The following is a 17,885-nucleotide window of genomic DNA, read 5'->3' as shown; positions in this document are numbered from 1 at the left end:
GGCAAACCTCGGGCGAGTACGGTATCCACGCCGTCATTGATGGTCAATGGAGAAACTGGTCGCTAACCTCTTTATAAATGTATTTACTAGAATGCACACATCTGTAAACATGCAGTCAGAGGACCCTGTGTTTGTACTCGATTTGTACACATGCAGTCCGAGGACCCTGTGTTTGTACTTGAGCTGTACACATGCAGTCCGAGGACCATGCATGTGTTTGTACTTGAGCTTTAATTTACACATGCAGTTTGTGTTTGTACTTGAATTGTATACATGCAGTCAGAGGACCCTGTGTTTGTACTTGAGCTGTATACACATGCAACCAGAAAAGAACTCGATGTTGAATGTATATACCATTTAGATGAGTATTCAAAATTAATCTTATTTCATTTAAAATTGGTAAGTAGATAAAAACAACAATAAAAACGCATTTTGGTACAAATTTATACATATTGCAGTAATAACACTACCAACTACCACCAACCACCAATATATTTAAATAAATCTTATTTTATATAAATGCTGATTTCCTGGTGATCATGATAATTTGGTTAATTCCATATCAGGTTCTTTTTTAAAAGCCCAAAAAACGGTATTCGATGTGGCTACTTTGATCTTCGCATTTTCGCCTACAGGGCGTAGATCTATGCGAGAGTGCGAAGTTGTGAAGGCGAAAGTGCGAAGTTGCAAAGGCGAAGGAGTGAAGGTACGAAGATGCGACGGCGAAGCGCGAAGATGCGAAGGCGAAAGTGCGAGCTTGCAAACGCGAAGAAGCGAACTACTTTCGCTCCTTCGCACTTTCAAGTTTGTGGAGCTCTCTATCCTGCAGATCCAGATTTTGTTGTAGGAGAGGGTGGGGGGGGGGAGGGTGTCCCGAATGATTACTGTATTTGCCGCAGGGGGGGGGGGTGTCCGAGGCATATTCTTGGTAATTTTACTTTGTGAAATTATTAATATTGAAATTTCCAGAGGGGTGTTGGGGGAGGGAGTGGGGTCTTCCCCATCAAAATCCGTGCATGAACAAGGAATTCGAATGTCGTATACTAAAATTCAATGTTACTGTGTTTGAACCACTTACTGATTTAAGGTAAGCAGACAGCTGATAAGTGACAGGAATCTGGAAGTGCATATGTACACATTATGGCGAGCATTACCTATTATGTAGAGTACATAATGATAAGACGTAGCCAACACTGGTAAGCACCAAAAAAATCCAATGCCCCAATAAAATATTAATGAACATCCATAGTAAGCACATGTGCTTACTATGATAATATGCATGCGTACCAATATCAAATGTATCGGCAAACCTCGGGCGAGTACGGTATCCACGCCGTCATTGATGGTCAATGGAGAAACTGGTCGCTAACCTCTTTATAAATGTATTTACTAGAATGGTTTTATTGTTGGGCTTAAATAAACCCTGGCACACCAGGCTGCGTCCCCACGGCGTTGTAAAATTCATGGAATCGCCGTAGGATCGCAAGGAAAATTCAGAAAAAATGTACAGTTTTATTTGAAAATTTTACAACTGAAGAAGTCACGGCGTCCTGACGGCGACCTAGGCGGTCTAACGGAGCTCCCACGGCGTATAACTGCGTTTCCACGGAGTTCTACTTGGCGATTAACTGCGCTCTCGCTGAGTCTCCGCCGAGCGCTCATGACGTGCTAGGAGTTTTTACCGCGAGTCCACGGCGTGCTCTGTGCGCTGACTGCGCTCACAAGACGTTCTTTACTTCTTGGTAGGTTAATATTAATTTGTACAATTGTATGGGAAACAAATAAGAATTTAAAACTAGTATATAAATGATTTAGAAATTGTTTTGATTTTATGATAAGTACATTGTAATTGAAACATAGTTACTTCTAAACAATTTGTGAAGGACTAGGATTAAACTCTTAGTAGTCAGGTCTACAAAAAAGATCCGTTATTAGTTGTTAGAAAACATTGAAAAGATGTGAAAACATCAGAACCAAATGGCGTGAATTCCATCTACGTCCTTAGATTGGTCTTGGAATATTAGCAAATGCTGCTTTTTACATAGTCATCTACATCCAGTTTGATAATTATTACATCGCTTGCTATTGTACAACAACCATTTTTCGAGTTTTCGTGGTCCTGATGACAACGCACTAGAAACGCCGTGGGAGCCCAGTATAAACGCAGAAAAAACGTCACGAGAGCGCTATGAACCAGCAACAGCTCTTTGGGGTCGCTGAGTGAACGCAGCCAAATGGAAAACAACTTGTTCAAACGCTTTAGATGCGCAGTGAGAGCGCATTGAGAGCGCGATAGAGACGCAGTGAGATCCCAAAGGACTCCGTAAGGTCTCCGTGCAAGAGCAATTAACCTATCACTGCGTTTACACTGCGATTAGATGCGTTCCTTGAGCGCACCGACGGAGCTCTCGTGGCGCTGTTGGAGATCTTACGGCGCTGTCACGGCGACCTCACTACGCTTTTACGGCATGTTTAGAACGCCGAGCCACGGCGCGTATTTTGTGCATGTTCAAAGTGCGCGCCGTCGCATGGCGTTCTTAAATGATCAAGGCGATCCCACTGCGACGGACGAAGATGTAATTATGTTGTTACAGCGCTGAAGAGGACTCTACTGCGGTGTGTTCCCGTTTTGCACACATTTGATAATTGGGTATAGAACAATAGGTGTGAATTGTGTTGTGATAGCAATTATAGTCTGCTTTCAGTCAAAGATTTTACCTGGATTTTTACCTGTGTTTTATCAGCGCCTTTACGATGAAACAAGAAGAATATAGATATTTTGTTGTGTTTTAGGTATAATAACAAATAACTATCACCATTTTTTCATTTGATAAAATAAAGATAATGATATGTTTAGTCTTAAATTTCCACTCGCTGAACATCTTTACAACGTCAAGACGTTGTGAAGATGATGTGGTACACCGTGCCTCTTATTACATCTTGGTTGCAAAATATGTAAAACGCATGTTTATAATAAGTTGATTGGTATCAACAAAAAGAATATTATGAAAGGAAACAGATCTTTATCACAAAATATTCCAAACTTTGAAGTAGCGGCTTTGACAGTAGTTCTTATGACATCACCGCTTTAGTATATATTGCGGATCACTTTCTGATTTTTCACTAGCTAAATACATGAAGGACAAATATTTCCGACAAAAATAATAATTTTAATATTGATTCGATACGTTCTTATGACATCACCGCTTCAGTATATATTGCGGGTCACTTTTCTTGTTTTTTTCCAAATCGGTAGCTAAAAATACGGAGCACAAAAATTCCGACAAAAATAATCCTAATATGGATTCGATATACTTCAATCTGAGGAAGGTTGAACATGCATGAATAAGGTCTACATTTGATAGGTTTTGTGAAAATATATTTACAGTTTTTGAAGCATATAAAATTGCCTATTTATTATCATATCATCATACAGTTTGTCTATTGTCTTCGAATATTCAAGCCACAGCATAAATGAAAAATATTTAGCAGCGTTTCCAATAGACACATTTCCTCAATTCATGTCAGCAATAATTGAATATTAAAATATATTTTCTCTTCAAACTTGTAACATGTACATGTACTTCCTATAGACAGAGTAAAAAAAAACATTACATATCCAACATTTTTGCAATAACCTTTCTTGTTTAAATAAATTAATGAAATTGTTCATGACCAGATTGATGATTGAAATTAAATTCAAGAACATGCATGTCAATTGTTATGTAAATGTGCTTTTATGCAATTTATATTGTAACATAAAATATATGTAAATATCAATTGGGAGTACAGTGTACATATGTTTTACTTATTTCATTGTCAATAGCCCTCACAGGAACTGTGATATAGACTATAGCAATTAAGCAATTATCTTACCTTGTCAAATTCCCGTTTCGCACACATTTTTTCGATACCTAATTTTCAAATGTGTGCAAAACGGGAACAAACCTCTACTGCGTTTACCTTGGCGTTTTACATTATTTAAGGACGCAGCGGGATCGCCGTGAGAACGCAGCTCAGGTGTGACAAGGGTTTGAAGACGGCTCAAGAAAATAAATGTACATGTACCAAAAAAATACTTGTGCACAATGTAGTTCGTATACTACAGTTAACCTGTGGTGATCAGTACACATGCAATCCGAGGACCCAGTGTTTGTACTTGATTTGTACACATGCAGTCCGAGGACTCTGTGTTTGTACTTGATCTGTACACATGCAGTCCGAGGACTCTGTGTTTGTACTTGAATTGTATACATGCAGTCAGAGGACCCTGTGGTTGTATTTGATCTGCATATGTATATGCATTCAGAGACCCTGTATTTGTACAATTACAATTTTCAGACCTACTGTGGTTTCATCAATATTCGTTGAATACCAATTTTCGTGGATTTCGTTGTTAAGTTGCTCCACAAAATTAAATGTTCATTGAAGTGCAATTTCTATTAACATTTTGTATTGATAGGTTCATTGGCCACGAATTTACGTATCCTTGAAACTGTGATTTTTACTATATCCACGAAAATTGATACCCTTGAATATTAATGACACCACAGCATATATTTACATTTTCCAGTGTCTTTGCTTGTGATAACACTACGTACCGATTTTGTACTATATAATCCATAATACAAATGACGCCAAATTGAGGCAGCAGTGGGGTTTACTTATTTATATTTATACAATGTATATTTAATCGTACGATGGCATAAAACTATATATATATAAGTAATAAGGAATCATTCTTTTAATATTATGAGGTGATAATTTCGGTCGGGGCGTGATCAAATCTATCATAAAGCCCTTCGGGCTTTATTGGATTTGATCACGCCCCGACCAAAATTATCACCTCATAATACTCAAAGAATGATTCCAAGTTTAATAATATTCCTTATATATTTTCGGAAAAAAAACTCCTAACTATTCGTAAGAAAATCAAAGGTGGAATAACACATCATAACAAAATGGCTGACCTCTGAACGAAAGGATATTTCGTTTTATTAAAAGGATTTTATCGACGGAAACATGTAAGTTATCCAATATATAGCCGAATAGATAAAATGTCGGACTTAAGATGAAGTGATAAATGTCCGTACATCAAGAGTTCGAATCCTGCTGGGGCTTTTGTTGTTAACTTGCATGTACTTACTGAATTTTTTAGATATTCAATGTGTATCCCTAAACTGTAAATATTTCGCTTATTTGACATATGTACAGTTTATTTATCATTATATCTTTCATAATCAAATAATTCACTGTTTATTTGAATGACTTTTTCCATGTGGGTTATTCGACCTTATCTATCCTAAATTTTCTCATATTGGCAAGCGTAAATCGTCTTTTATCTTACATACTCGTTGAAAGTTTTCAATGCGTTCGTTAATGCTAAAATTCGTAGTTATCGCACAACCATTGTATATTTTCAAATATACATGCATGGTCTGGCAGATCGAGATTACAAATGAAAATTCGCTATAATACAAATACAATAATGAAATTACAGGCATCGTTTAGATGAGTTATTGAATGGGCTTTCTTCTGCTATTACATGTACAGTATCATATTCCTACATGTACAGTACATGTACCTATTTCAACTCTACATTTAACTTCGGGTGTCCACGTTTTCTTTCGGGGGGTAGGGAGTAGGGGTACAACATACGTATGTTTAATATTCACAGGTTCACTGAATATTTAACACTGAGAAAACTTTAGATCAGCTTGTCCTGATGTTGTAAATATATGTACATTTTCAGTAAGGGGACATTTAACTTCGGGTGTCCACGTTTTCTTTCGGGGGGTAGGGAGTAGGGGTACAACATACGTATGTTTAATATTCACAGGTTCACTGAATATTTAACACTGAGAAAACTTTAGATCAGCTTGTCCTTTGGTTGTAAATATATGTACATTTTCAGTAAGGGGGAACCTGTTGTTGTACTTAATATGTATACATTCAATCAAAGGACTCTGTCTTTCTACTTGATCTGTAAACATACAGTCAGAGGACCCTGTTGTTGTACTTGACCAGTCTGTACATTTGCTATCAGAGGACCCTGTGTTTGTACTTGAGCTGTACACATGCTATCAGAGGACCCTGTGTTTGTACTTGAGCTGTACACATGCTGTCAGAGGACCCTGTGTTTGTACTTGAGCTGTACACATGCTGTCAGAGGACCCTGTGTTTGTACTTGAGCTGTACACATGCTATCAGAGGACCCTGTGTTTGTACTTGAGCTGTACACATGCTGTCAGAGGACCCTGTGTTTGTACTTGAGCTGTACACATGCTGTCAGAGGACCCTGTGTTCAATGTACAAATAAAAGGCCGTGTAGGGGTAAAAAAAGAAGAAGAGTATTTAACATTTGTACATGCAACTGAACTCAGGTTTTCAGTGTAATTTTGAGATTGGCTAAACATTGAGTATAATTGACACATTTTCTTACATGTACTTATATGTTAATACATGTAAGATCGATGTATGTATACATACATGTACATGTAGTTGTATCCCAAACAGCAGAATTGTAGATGGTGAGATTATAAATTCAAGGATTCGGAAACTAACACAAAATAGGAAACCTGACAGATGTTATCTTTTTAATCAATTTACTGTAGATTCCTACATGTAATTAAACACAAGGAATTGATATTCGCATAAAATGACACGAGAAGCACGCAAAGCGGATTTTAAAACCTCACTATTATTTTCTGAGAGTTTTGAACTATAAGAAATTAGGATAGAAGTTATTTTGCACTAGCTATTAAATACACATCTGCAATATCATGGAATTACATGTAAGTACTTGCATAAAATAAGAGGGGTTTGCACTAATAAGGAATCAACGGTATATATTTGAAAATACAACTAGATACAAGGTTTATTTTGAAATATTAACCGACTAAAAAAATTTTCCGATACAAGTTTTTACCAGTATACAAAATATCAGTTCTAGAATCAAATTAAGAACAATATAAAAGAAAGAATATAGAATGGTATTATATTGTACATGTATGTAATTGTATCATATTTGATACACAATACTAGCTTTATGTATAATTTGATACAATATTGTATGATATCATATGATATCATATCATGTGACATAGTAATTCATTATATATTGTTATACTTTCATGTTAAATACTGAAATCTGATTGGTTAAGACGCAGTTCATAATATTTTCTATTACCCTCAGCGTTAGCAACGCACTTAGCAATGGGTAACATTAAAAATTGTTACATGCGCGAAAATTATGCGCGTACGGTTCGCTGTAGAATTCACGTTATTCCTATATGCAAGCAGTAAAATTTTCTTAAAAATTAAGACATTCAGTATAACAAAATAAATAGTGCCTGTTTAAGAAGGTTAACAGTTGAAATTGACACCCCTCAAAAACCATTGTCAACCTCCGCTTCACGTCGGCTGACAATGGTTTTCTCGGGGTGTCAATTTCAACTGTTACCCTCCCAAACAGGCACTATTTATATAATACAATATCAAATTATAAAATACTGTATCATATCTGATACAATAGCGGGTTTCGAACTCTTGCCACTAAAAGCATTGCGTCTTGAAGCCCAACGCGTTACTGTTATGCTACAGCATCCGATGATGCATCTGACGGTATTTATATATATAAAACGTAGAAACTTACGATTGACATCAAGCAATTGAAATTATTAATCTTTCCAAAAACATCTCATTATTGACGATAATTTTATAAGTTATATAAGTTTTGATAAACTTTTGAATAAATGGATTAAACAATTTCGAAAGAAATTCAACATGAGAATCACAAAAACGCTTTTTGAAATGACGCTTGATAAAGAATGTACAAGAACAAAATTCAATGAGATTTTGTCTGCTAAACATTTCGAGTTTTCTCGGTAAGGTGAAACGTTTCTCGTTTCTTAATTAAAAAGAACATAATCCTTTGTTGATTTTTTTTAATTGTACAACAACTTGTTGATTAAATAATCGATGAATTTGAAATCAATTGATTAATTTGAAAGAACAAACGCTAGCTTTTCCGGTGATTATTTTTGGGACAGGACAACACTCAAACATCACAGCTACTTGTAGCAAAGCACGTCAGTATATACAACACTTGGCATAATAATTAATAACAATAGTGTTGTGTTGTGCATGTAACTATGCCTAAATAGTACCCTAGTCAGGGTTTGATACATAGTGCACTCGCCTCCGGCTCGTGCACTATGTAACAAACCCTGTCAGACTACTATTTAGGCATAGTACATGCACAACACAACACTATTATATAAATATTGTATCATATCATACAATACTATACATAACGATATCATGATACAATATCATATCATAATGTACAAACATTTGATACAATATCATATTGTATCATATTACTTTTTACAATATAATAAATAATATAATATTGTATCATATAAAACAATAGTGTATCATATCATACAATACTATATCATAGGAATCATGCTATATCATTTAACAGAAAACACATCCATCAAGCAGTTTGAGTGAGGTAGGAGCTTTTTTAAGCATCTTTGATAATGGAGATCAGGCTCTGAAGTTACCTCTGTGATTCATTTATATTATAGCTAAATCAACTATGCAAGCTATAACATGTATCTATAACTAAAACATGTGACCTGTTCCAAAAACTAAACTTCATCTCACATCTAAAACCTATGGCTCAGATTCAGCATTCAAACCTGTCAGGTGAATCAGCATCATAAGACACATCATCGATACAATTTTGGTGAAGTTAGGACCAGTAATAATAAATCACAAAGATATATTTTGTCAGCATCCTTGATAATAGAGATAAGGCTGGAGATAAGGCTGCTAATCCTCTGCGATACATTTATATTAATAGTTAAATCAACTATGCAAGCTATTATCTATAAAAAATGTGATCTGTTCCAAAAACTAAACCTCATCCTGCATCTGAAACCTATATATATGGCTCAGATTCAGCATTTAAGGCTGTCAGGTGCATCAGTATCATAAGACCCATCATCCATATGATTTAAGTTTGGTGAAGTTAGGAGCAGTAATAACTAAGATAAAATCATCAGAGGGCACCTGATCCAAAAACTTTAACCAGCTATTAAAAATTAATCTCCTCCAGCATCCAAAACTAAGGCTCAGATTCAGCATTCAAGCCTGTCAGATGCATCAGTATTACATGTATAAGACACACCATCCATACAAGTTTGGTGAAGTTAGAACCAGTAGTAACTTAGAAATGGCTATCAAAGGGCACCTGCACCTGCTCTACAAATCTTAACCTCATCCAGCATCTGAAACCTTAGTAATGGCTCAGATTCAGCATTCAAGCATGTCTGGTGCATCAATGTAGCTCAGTGGTTAAACATTTTAAAGTACATGTATCTGCAGGCTTGTGAACTGCAGATTGTGACTTTTGTTCATATTTACTGAATTCGGTAATCAAAATTTTTAAATCATAATTTTTCATCAAGTATATTACATATTTTTTTGCCCATTTGTCAATCTTAGACTAATATCAGGGGTAGAAACTTCTTAAATATACAACTTGCAAATAATTGCGTGTACCAAAAATGAACCTGTATGAATTTGCTACGTACTTTTTAGATTAAATCTTAATAAATTAATGTAACGTTACCAATTAAGCAAGCTAGCTACCTTGATCAATTTAACTAAAATGGCATATTAAACACGTTAAAATATATATATAAAATACGTACCTCATAAGTTGATGTCTAATCCAATATCAGTCGCATGTTGCCATATTATTGATAAATTGTTTCACACTATTGATGAATCTTGACACTGTATGATTCTTAAATCTGTATCAAATTTGCATCCTAATCAATGCATTTTTGTGTATATATATATTCAACTTTTTGAACACACTGAATATCATCCACACTTTTAACTGGTGAAATGGCTTTTTAGTTCTTTTATTGGAATCATTTTCTTGATCCTTCAGCATGTCATTTTTTTAGTCAGTTTCCTTAATTTAAAAAATCCACATCAACAAGAAAAGGTTGGTTACAAGGATTCCATGATACTCTGTCAATTATACTTCTTCCATCATCAGGTCATGATGAAATTCACCTCCCATCACACAACTATAGATATGGTCCTATCGTCATATCCCCCAGAAAACAAATAGACTGGTCTGCTTATGTTCCTAAAAAATAAATTGAAAAGTGTTTTTTTTTAATACTCGGTATCTAGATAATAAAATTACAATTATATTACTTTATATGAATGATCTCCAACAAAAAGCAATATGTATAGGCAGTACTGTGAGTATGCCCTGGATCAAGTGTTTATATATTCATGTGTCATGCATCACAAGAATAAACATATGCTACTCAATAACTGTAAAATAGTTTCTTTGCTATCTGCCCAATGTGAAAAGTCATAGAAACCATTCACTGGCAGCATTTGATTTCCCTCATTTTTAATCTCAGAACACCTCTGTTGTAAACCCAGTTGCTATGTTAAATTCAAAGTCTGTTGATTGACTCTAATTTGTTTACCATCAAGAAAATCTGCATCACCAACAAATAAAGTTTTCTTTGGTACAATGTATAACAAGATATCTACAGTATTTACCGACTATATTCAGACAATAGCGAGTTAATATTGTCCCCCTTGACAGAACTTATTTCCCATGGCTTCACCTCAGGATATAGTTACTGTCTCAAGAGACAATAAACTTTTTTACCTTAATTTTCATTGCAAGTAAATGCAGTCACACTTCGTTATCTCTAACTAGATGGGACTGTTTAAAAACTTTGAGATATCCGAGTATTCGAGATATCGAGGGTAACACACTTAAAAAAATAAGTGGTTGTGATTTACAAATCACTTCGACATATCCATAATTGTTTTGAGATATCAGTGTTCGAGATATCGAAGTTCAACTGTAGGTATATTTTATCTAAACGATTTATTGCTTTCTTTGGTGCTTCATTCTGGCTATGAAGGTATCTAGCGTTGCAGAAAAAAAAATACATGTTAAGGCAAGTTGTGTTTTTTATCAGCAATGCTAGGCTGTGTTATAACTTTCACACAGTACCTGCAACATATTTTTTTACAATCCTATCCTGTCTTATCCTATCCTGTACAGTTTATCAATCCTATTGTATCGTTCGTATATATAACCTTCAACCGTGCGTTAATCCTAGTATCCTATCGTGTGTTAATCTTATCAGGTTTATATATTGTTCAATTCTAACAGTTTTTCCATTTATTCGATCGCGTTAAACCTTTGGTACCATTTTACATGCAAGTACTTTACTTTGAAGTTACAAGTCGTTCAGTGCACCGTATACGATAAGTTATCAAACAATTAATATACAATATACAATCCAGCATTATATCATACTAATTTCTAAATTCTTTAGACTAAAATAAAATAAAATATTACATGTAAATCACATTTTAAGCAATGGAAATGAAAGATTAATGTTAGCAATCAAAGTTCTTAGGAACAAGGTAACATATTTACCTATAGGTTGAATATATCAAATCGTACGCAGTGTATAACTGATCAGTAAGCATTAACTTGTATGTAATACAATTCGATCGTTATTTGATGCATTCTTTTTACAAAAAGAAGGTACTTATAAACGATTTTATACTTATCTAAAACAAGAGTTTCATTTTAAGGTTCTAAGATCGTCAGCCTCAAAGTATTTTTTTCATATCATAACAATGATATTTTTCTATCAACCTTTATAAATGAAATAAAATGAATTTTTAGATGGTGTCCATGCATTTTACAAAGTTATTGCAAATTTGCCTAGTATGATGGATATAATAAAATAAAGAAAAAAGTTGAGCTCAAAAAAAGTACTGGTGCATCAGTGGCATGCATGTACATGTATATTAGTGGAAGTGCTCCGTGGATCCACTACGCCATGAAGCATTTAGTTGTGTGACTAATGGTTATACTAGCCCACTAGTTGAATACTAATTAACATTGTGTGTAAAAAAAGTCAGATTTATGGTACAAATAAAAGAAATCCGGATAATTAAGAGTTATCGAACATATTGCTGAGGATCAGAGGTTGTTTACTTAAATAAACCTGCTATTTTCCATGTGATTTGATGTCGAGATGAGATATGTTTGCGGTGATTGGCTGGGGTGTTTGGTAATGAAAACAATGTTACCAATATTGATAAATTATTGATCATTTAAGCTCATATTTTTCCTTAATAAATTTTAACTTGTTATGTTTGTATATTCTATAAATGACGCAGCTAGGATTAACAACTCAATAAATGTAAATAAAATTCTGTACAGTAATTATAAGGTATATTGTGAAGAGCATTTGAAGCAATTATGAACATCATTAATTTTATCTTTTTCTATCATGAATCAATCCAATCGTATCATGCGAGTATATACTGTTCTACCGTGCATTATAATCCTATTCAGAATCTATTATGCGTGAATACTATCCGTCTGTTAATCTTGTAAAAAATAACGTTGCGGGTATTGTATCCACATGACTCAGCACCAAAGAAAACATTTTATTGTTTAGAAATAGCATCCAACTGAGATCATCTGATTTGATATCGGACATGATATACTGTTTAAATCACATGAACGTCTTATATAATTACGTACCTTTCTTGTAATCATTTTATATTTATTTTAATGATTCCTTTACAATATCTGCACAAAATACAGTGTTAGATGAAAAATGAGTAACACAGAAAAATGAAAATACCAAATGCTAGTTATAACTATGGAATTTTTATAATAACAAATAGAATTTAAAGACCTTTATGACTATCAGTAGTATAATTTGGATAATTTAATCCTGAAACAAGGTAAGCTTTTTAAATAGCTAAGAAAGTCAGCCAGCGGAATTTTTATTTTTTAGGTCCAAAGAGAATACACAATCTATTAAAATACAAGATAAATAGTTTCCAGAACAATAATAATATGCAGGTTCACTTTTAGTTTGCACCTTTATTTTTATATGGCTGTACATGTAGGTGAGGAGATAAGCGTGTAGTGGTGAAAATGCAATGTATGACTGCGCACCTACTTAATGCTTAAAGTTGTCACATTGCAAACATAGCTCTATGAATTTCATGGTCTCGTCGCAAACCACTACCAATATATTTACTTTCCAATCTCACTACGAGGTCGGGAAATATACGGTACACGGAGTCTGGACTGTGGCTGCAGACAATTCCCATTGGCAGTCTTCCGATGCGCAATTTGACCTGGAAACTGACCAGTTTCATAACTTCTTCGAATTTCTCTAACACGAACTGTCTATATAATTCCTTCCCAGAATACCAATTTAAGCAAGCGCAATTGAAGTTTCATCCTAACTTAATTAGTCAGCCTGCGGGCTGACTAATAATAACAATTGGGTCATTGACTAAGATAATTTAAATATCTCTCTCTTCTCTCTCTCTCTGCTGCTACCCTCCCAAACAGGCTCTATATAATGTTCATTTATCATTTAATAGGGATCAAGTCATTTGCCATTATAAAAATCTTTAGTTACAGTTGTATCATATAAACCTTTCAGATAGGTACAATTAGTTCGCCAATTTATTTGTTACCAATGAAACAAGATTTTATATAAAAAGGTTGAAATAAGGAATGCTATATATATGTATATAAATGTATATATGTCAGAGGTGTTAAGTATGGACAACATCATTAGACAATGTTGCTTTAGAATATGTTTACTTTCTTTAATTAAAAAAATGATATTGGAATTTCATTTTTTCTGCATTGGATACTCGAGTGACCAGTTGAGTGTGTTACCAGTAAATACAGCTTTAATAGCTCATAAGTTTGTTTTAAAAAAGAAACTTTATATGTTTTGGGCTGCTCATTCATCTTTGTGGAATTTATTAGGTAATATACATTCAGCATGATTCAAATATAAATTTTGTATTTTCATTCAATTACTGAATAATTATTTTTTTTAAAACAATGATAATACCAGTTATGTAAAAAATTTATATGTGACGGAAGATATCAAAGATGACGTTGTAAATTGCTAGTAAACAGAAATCCACGGACCTGGACCTGGCCAGATCACGCTCGGACGATCACTGCAATCAAACTTCATGGGTGCGATTGCTTCAAACTTGATTGACAAGCGGCATTATTTTGAAGTTTGTACAGGTAAAAAAGGGAGCGTTTGTAAAATGTTCGGCCTTTAAGTGACCAGCCGACTGAGTCTAGTGAGCAGCTGACATAATTAATCATTGACTCTTGCCAAGAAGGAAAATCTGACAGTATTTTAAAACAAGTACTGGCGTGCAACCAGTTCTCGTCGAGTACCATTTCTCGCCAGTACATTGTGATGTCATTTTTCGTCTATAATTTTATGTGTTGATAAAATGACGTCACAATGTACTGGCGAGAAATGGTACTCGGCGAGAACTGGTCACACGCCAGTATATGTATAAATTGCCTCACCCATGTTCAACAGCTGTTCAACATGTTCAAAGCATAAAAAATCATGTTTTATACACAGACATCTTCTATCAAATATGATTTAGGTCTAAAATATTAAGCCTTGAGGTTGAGATATGCTAACCTGTTTATGGATAAAGTTAATTCATGATTGGAAAATGTTTAAATTCATTCTGTTTACCGGTATTTCTTAATTTCACATTTACCAAAACCTGCAATTACATTACTCATAGATCATGCATGTGTAGAAGTTCGTCTTGCACAGTTCAACATGGAATATATTATATTAACTGTTATTCCCTAGTAAAAAATGCAGGAACTTGAACAGCTGATTAACAAATATCATATAGTATCAAGTATGTGTAACAGCTGAATATTGTAATCTGACCGAGTCTGACCTACTTACGTTGCGAATGTAAACATGGCACCCGTCCTCCATCTCTAAATAATACACGAAAGTTCTTCATGATTTTCACTTTTAAAATAACCAGAATCCACAGTAACTTGTGATGCTATGGTCAACTGACAGTTTTCTCTCCCGCTGGACAGTGGCGGCGTTTCTGACGAAAAAAAAATTAATTCGTACTAGGGATGTTTCCGATATGTAAACAAACATGGGGATTGATATAATAATCAACTCGCCATTAATTCACAATATATATCTTGACATTTACATAGATGTAAATCTTATACTTAATAGCATTATGTTAAAACGAATGTTTGTTAAAAGATTCGCGAAAATTCGGGCTGACAAACTATCGAGCCATGCACGGACCCTGCATTTTTCCACAATCAGGGGTGTAAGAGAATTTTTTTTGTGCAGTGGGAGTAAAAGAGTAAAATTCAATTAAAATGCAGAAATTTCCAGAGGTAGAGAGGGGACCCCTGATTCACTGTAGATCCGCGACGCACATGAATGATAGCCACAGTTTACAACTACAATAGGCTAAATTTTAAATAAATAAATGAATATAAATATATCTACATGTATTAAAAAATATTGTGAAATTAGTTTGTAAAATTAGTAAATTAAACGGTTCCGTTTTCTAAACATTCCCATGATGCATTTTGGTTTGTGTTTTCATTTGCCCAAAAAGAAATTAATTTTTTTACTTTGAATATTTCTAACTTTGAAAGGAGACCGACTCTGCTGGTGTAAATAGGAGAAAGTGCATAACTTTCTAAGATAATTGGTTTGTATGAAAAATTATTTGATACTGTAAAAACCAAAAAAATGGACAAAGCAGCTTTAAGGATTTTATATGACCAATATTTCTTTGAGATGCGTTAGAATTCATGATACTAACTAAAGTTTAAAAAAGCACATGTTTTTCACTATAATTGATAAATTCTATAGTTTCTGAAAACAAATAAATATTAATGCCTTTATATTAATTATTAATGATATTAAAATAAATGAACATGTTTGTATATTATTTTCTGGTACAATATCAGTCACAGTATGATAGTGTTTTATTATTTATTTATTCAGGGGGGAGGGGCAGGAGGGTAGATGTCAGATCTTTTGTTAAATAATCCAGTTAATATTCTGTTTCTAACTCTGTTTTATCTTTGCTGTTTCGTTTTTAACACAAATTAACAGTTATCAGGGTTTGATACAGTAGAATTTGTTTAAAAAATAATTACATTTTGAACTCGGCGTTTAATATGTAACCGAAATCATGGCTTGATATATGTTTATATAACTAGGATTTGTGAGCTCTCTATCACTTTATAATCCGACGAGTGAATCAATTTTTTGCTGGCTATGAAAACTCCTCAAAGAAGTATTCTAAACATCAAAATATGAAAATAGTTGGCTAATGTAATGACCATGCCCTTCAAACAGCACATTTTCTCTCGTTTTGTAACTGAAATTATGGAATTAGTGTTTTGTAATTAAAAAAATAAAGAAATACTTTGTATGGTATATACAAATCTAATCGAATAAAGAATTTGAACTGGATAAAAAGATTTTAAACGATAGACTAAGCACAATGAAACTATAGATCAATATAATCATAGAGAGTATGTAGGTTTCAAAACATTTCATTTGGATTTGTTTACGTTCGCGGGGGTGTTAAGGAAGCATATGGGCAATTTAGCGTCTTATTTTGACTGTTATATTCAAAATCGTGAAATTTAATAATTATTTTGAATAAGATCAAACACTTAGTATTATCCTTTAAAATAGATGTCAGTGCAATAAAATCGGGTTGTACATAACTGCCACATTGGTGCATTATCACGTGACAACTATAAATAGCTTACGTATATTCCTTAACATAAAATGAGATAGAACAACACTACCCCGCGGTTTCAAAAATAAAATAAACATAACAAGTGAAAGCAAAACATCTTAGTTTAATCAAAACCCCTGCTAGAATTCTATGTTCTTCCTTATTAAAAAGTTATTTATCCGGTTCTCGAAAAACCTTCCCAACTTTTTTATAGTTTGCACGGAAAACGGCAAATTGCATCAAAACAACACACAACATGGGATTCTAGCTATTTTCTATTTAAGCATTGATCAAACTAACGATACGTATAAAATTTCAAGTTCAATATATACGGGGTAGTGTTGTTCTAGTCGGATTTTTATATCGTAAACAACGACAGAGGAAAGCCTGGCCGAGAAATAAAAGCAAATTTACATACCTTTTAGCGAATGATTGATAAAACTAACATCTCCCAAAGTATTCTTATGTTCAATTCTCAATAAATCACACCACAATACTTTATTAGAGTTCTTAGATTAGTTATATTTTGAATATGTTTACAATGTTTTTCGATCAAATTCACACGACATTCAACTTTTAGTCATGACGTCATCAATGTGTAAATCTACGTAATACAAACTAATTTCTGGAAAAAAAATTGTCTTCAGTATTTTTTATTTGTTTTTGATCTCCGTTTCGTTGCTTAGATATTTAAATATGTACATAATAACTAAGATTTGTGATTTCACTGAATTACATGTAACTCAGATTCCATATGCTTCCTTAACACCCCCGCGTTTGAATTACAACTAAACATGTATAAGAATATTCTAACTATTGTTAATTATCACTTTCGCTTCTTAAACCATTGATAAAACAATCTATATTATATAAAAATATTGTAAATACTTACTACGACCTCCAGAGATCTTGATTGATCATCACTTCCGCCGCCGAGATGCGCGCGCATCGAAAACAACAAGTGTGTGTTATGGCGTCCGATAAAACTGTGTGACCGGGAAACGCACATTCACATTTTACCGACCTTCTGAGGACTTTCACCAAATTTCACCACATGATATATTTCGTCATTTTGAGTTGATTGGGACAGAATCTTTCCGAGGACCCGAAAAAAGTCCTCGGGAGAAATTTACGTCCTCGGAGTAAAGGTGTTTTTATACACTCGCGTCCTCGGAGCATCGGTAAAACCAACA

General features: G+C 33.9%; 1 long non-coding RNA gene across 1 annotated transcript; it reads right to left on the bottom strand.

Moving 5' to 3' along the window:
- Positions 1 to 9,424: 9,424 nt before the first annotated feature.
- LOC128170414 (uncharacterized) lies at positions 9,425 to 17,885 on the bottom strand. The gene is made up of 3 exons (XR_008241830.1): positions 17,585 to 17,885; positions 14,859 to 15,012; positions 9,425 to 10,174 (listed from the first exon to the last, which is right to left on the bottom strand). It is a non-coding gene; the product is annotated as an uncharacterized LOC128170414 (long non-coding RNA).

Source organism: Crassostrea angulata, chromosome 2 (genome assembly GCF_025612915.1).
Source record: "Crassostrea angulata isolate pt1a10 chromosome 2, ASM2561291v2, whole genome shotgun sequence".
Lineage (NCBI taxonomy): Eukaryota > Metazoa > Mollusca > Bivalvia > Ostreida > Ostreidae > Magallana > Magallana angulata.
The sequence above is the reverse complement of the archived record's forward strand: the minus strand, read 5'-3'. Positions and strand labels throughout refer to the sequence as shown.